Consider the following 4,463-nt stretch of genomic DNA (forward strand, 5'->3'; position numbering starts at 1 on the left):
AGGGGAATACAGATCCTGAAGAGTCACACAGACACTGAGAAGGCTGAGCAATAAGCCTTATAAACAATATCTCTTTATACGCATTGAAAAGCAAGGATTCAGCTTCCTTTAACAAGGCACACACATTTAAAGAAAACTAACCACTTTTTCACTGTAGTGCAAGCAGAAGATAGTATAGGATGTAATGAAATCAAAATGATACTTAAGAGTTAACTGGCAGAAACATATATATATTCTCTGAGACTGTAAACCATACTGTAGTCTACATAATAAACTAGCTTTGTTTTTTTCCCCCAGCTGCTTCAAGATCTAACTAGCCACCCCAGCTGAGGCCATGGGGAAGGCTTACAGGAGTGCCAACATCTGCTTCTATTCCCATCAATGTCAAATTTGTCAGAACACGAAACTGCGCCAGAGAAACAATCTCTGCCATAGAAAAATAAACTACACTTCCATGGATATCCCCTGCAGTACCAAGTATAGCAGATCAATTACATTGCCAATTTCTATTCCAAAATAAAGTTTCTTTCCAAAAAATATATATGTACATTTTTTATATGTTTATACATATATGTATATATACATACGTATATGTACATGCATCCTAAAATTCTTTGTGGCCCGGTCTGCTTTACTGGCCAGTCAGTCAGTGTAAATCACAACCATAAGAACCAAGCCTTATGCCAAATAACAATGTTACAAATTAAACTAGCCACTTTTTACCAACTCCTTACTATTAAATGCTTTTTAATGTCTCATCAACTTCTACCCACAGCTTTACTGGTCTCTTTACTACTGCTGTGTTTAGGATTCAACTGAGAACCCTGATCACACAGTAAATGAAACCTTGCATGAAAACATTCAGCAAATTACAAAAAAAACCCCAACTATTTCTTTAAAATGTTCATTAAAATTATATATTCCCCAGCATAAAATCATGGACCAATGAGAATCTTAGAAAAGTTTATGTAGTTTTCCTCTAGTTAGCTAGTCATAGAATAGAATTGTTAGTGTTGGAAAAACCTCCAAGGTCATCAAGTTCAACCAGTAACCCAGCACTGCCATGTTCACCACTAAACCATGTCCCCAGGTGCCACATCTACGTGTTTTTTGAACAGCTCCAGGGATGGCGATTCCACCACTTCCCTGGGCAGCCTGTTCCAATGCCTGAACACCCATTCAGTGAATAAATTTTTCCTAAAATCCAATCTACACCTCCCCTAGCACAGCCTAGGGCCATTTCCTCTTGTCCTGTCACTTTTTAGCTGGAGAAAAGAGACTGATTCTTACCTCACTACTACTCCCTTGCAGGTACTTGTAAAGAGTGAAAGTTTTCCCTCAGTCTCCTTTTCCCCAGGTTAACTGTGCTTATAAGGCAACAAAGGAAATTTTCATTATATTTATGTAGATCACAGTAAGCATACACATTTGGTCATTTGCTGTAAAGAAGGAAATAGATAAGGTATATATCGATAAAGTCACAATTTTTTTAAAAAAGCATCTTTACTATAAGTATTCAAGGTAATAATTATCCAGTTACACGGTCGGATGACACGGAATTATTTTAGACATAGCAAATATTCACCAACTGTTGCCTTCTGCTCCTTCCAGAAAGTTCATTTTGCTAAGAAAGATTTTCCTCTATCCTTGCAAGTACAGCTTCTCTTTCATTGAAAAGATTTTGTCACAGGAAGATGGTATGATCACCAGCAAGAACATTCAGAAGCAGAAAAATCCCAATTGCTAGTTTAGCCAGTAAAGTATCAATTGTTCATAGCAGAAACTTAATATTGTAGCTTATTAAAAAAAAAAAAAAGGTGCATCTACAGATACAGTTTTAACAGGCATTTTAGTGTCTTAAGTAAATTCTTCCATCACTTGTTTCTTCTAAGAAATGTTAAAGAGTACAAAAACTCTGGTATTGCAATGACACTCTAAATGTTATAATGAAATGTCTGAAGAAAAAGTATAAGCATTTATTCATAATTTCCTGTGCATGCCTCCTCTCTCCAACATTGCCGCAACTACTGGGCGACTTAAGTTTATCCACCTCACATATGTTTACATACCTCACTGCAATTGGCCCGAAATTGTTATTGCTCTGTATCACTGAAGTCTCAACAGACTACACTACTACAGTTTATTACTGGAAGATTCAGGAGATACGAAAGAATAATATTAATACAACCAGACCTTTCCACTCAGATTTGTTTTGTGATGAGTGCAGACATAAAACAATATACTGTATTTATACAGCATAAAGCCAAAAAAGAAGAGGTGAATGAACTCACATGGGAATGACTACTCAGCTACTTCTATCTAATAAAGTAACAAATATATCAAATCTTCTGCTCTGCACCTTAAGTGTTACAGACTCTTGACAGAACATACAAACCCAAGCTACTTCTCACTACACTGATGATAAGTGGAGGATGAGCAATCATAGAGGAGTAGGGAAACAAAAATACTTTATATAACCAACCAGAAATTTGTTCTCAGCAAGACTCTAACTCCGCCATAAACAAAAGAACCTAAATAAATCTAGCATATAATAGATATGTTTCCAGTGTAGGAGCATTTCCCATGTTGACACACTCCAGCAAGTCACTTCCTCCTTATAACCTCTTCATTCTCTAGCCATGCACAGGGTTTTTTTCATTTATCTAAGAGAATACCCTATTTCCTATTAACTACAGTGAAAACTACAGGTACTCTGAGCAAACTCTTAGGGAGACTATAACTGGCTTCTGCTTCTCAGTCATAAAGGAAACGTGGTTTCCACCACAATGAGCTCTACTGACGACACTGAGGTGACCTGGAAGCCTAACCCTTAACTTTGACTGGAACATCAACCCCTCACACAATGATGGTTTTGATGGCTTACGTAAAATCAACGCCATGGTCTCCATACTGGGCCTAGTCCATAAATCCACCACCACAGTTGCTCTCAACAGCAGTCCTAGCAGGTAGACCAAAGGCAAGCTCAGAAGTTGTTTCCTCAAACAAAACTGAGGTATAGTAAAAATATGTGACATTTCCCTCTGAAGGACTTACATCTCTGAACTGTCACTTGAACCCTGCCCACAATCATTAATGAATCTGATTAGATTCATTACAATCTCACATTCATGTGACATGCACACATGAATCTGATCTGAAAAGCTGATGTAGAACCAAGTGTTTAATACCAACACTTCTCCCTTTCTCCATATGATTTATTTAGATCATCTTGATCCAAATTGCAAAAAAACTTGTTACTGAATTCAGTGTCTGGATAGAACTTGAAACACATACAAATTCTGATCCTTGGGAGAATTGGAACACTTACTGTTTGAACACAAATATCCTATGTCTAAAACCTTAGAACTCGCAATTAAAGATATTACAAATTCTTCAAATTTGCTGAAATAATCCAAGACTGGCAGACACCAAATTTGGGGCGTAAGGTAAAATATGGAAGAACATTGCCTTAGAATAGTTGTGGTTTTTTTTTTTTAATAGATGAAACCTGATCATTAAATGGAAGCAAATACAAAAATCACACAGTCTCTTTTTCAAATATTCATCCTAAACTTAAAAAAAACCCAAACACATTGGACCATTTACCATTTTTCATGGTTCTGCTGAGGATAAACATATGGAGAAAATAAGCTACTCTGTAGATCTTGTTTCACTCCAATGTCTGTGCTTTTTATTCTCCCTGTCACAGCCAACTTAAGAATTTCCTCCTTCATGGTAATAAGCAGAAAGTCCACAATTCTCAAGGCAGCAAAGCAGGAAGTTTGCAGTTGGAAGGATTTCCCCTCTTCAATGGGACAGGAGTAGAGAAAAGTACGATGGGGCTACTGTGGAAACTTTTGCAATCTGAAGCAGCTGATTTGGACATATTTATCACATCAGAGCCCTAAAGTGATGCTACCAAGATCAGGCACAAATAAAACACTGCCCGCATCTGTTCTGCAATAATTTGTTACTTTGGCTTTTTGAGAGAGAACTCCTGCCTTTCTGACTAGGGTATTACCTGGCACCAATAATAATCCTATCAACAGTGACAGTCAAATGTAGACGGAAGTTAAAACTGCCACAGCACAGCTCAGCAGAACGCACTACCTTCGCAGCTGACCCTGTATCACAAGACAGGAGTGAATGCCACATGTGGCTTTAATGCCAAGCAGCTGCTGCACGCCAGCACCCCCTCTGTCCTGGCTCCCTCCCCCCTGCACCGCTGGGTTTCCAGGACTATCGCAAGTAGTAGAACTGCGGCGCCCTGAAATGAACACAAGCCCCCACACCCGCTGGGTTTGGGGGAACCCAAACGCATCACTCCTCCGCTTCCACGCGCGGAGATGCGAGATCATCAGTGCCAGAGTGCGGCCGGGGGATGGCGGAGGGAAACGCACAACCCCTCTTCGGCTATTTCAAAACCTGTTACTCTCCCTCCTTTTTAAGCGAAAGCTCGGGGT

The 4,463-nt window shown here is 39.0% G+C and overlaps 1 protein-coding gene across 1 annotated transcript in view; it reads right to left on the reverse strand.

Annotated features, from left to right (window-relative positions):
* LOC103614155 (phosphatidylinositol 3,4,5-trisphosphate-dependent Rac exchanger 2 protein) overlaps positions 1-4,463 on the reverse strand; it is an 83,322-nt gene that overhangs the window by 78,452 nt on the left and 407 nt on the right. The window lies entirely within an intron of this gene.

This window comes from Corvus brachyrhynchos, unplaced genomic scaffold, assembly GCF_000691975.1.
Source record: "Corvus brachyrhynchos isolate BGI_N302 unplaced genomic scaffold, ASM69197v1 scaffold961, whole genome shotgun sequence".
Taxonomy (NCBI): domain Eukaryota; kingdom Metazoa; phylum Chordata; class Aves; order Passeriformes; family Corvidae; genus Corvus; species Corvus brachyrhynchos.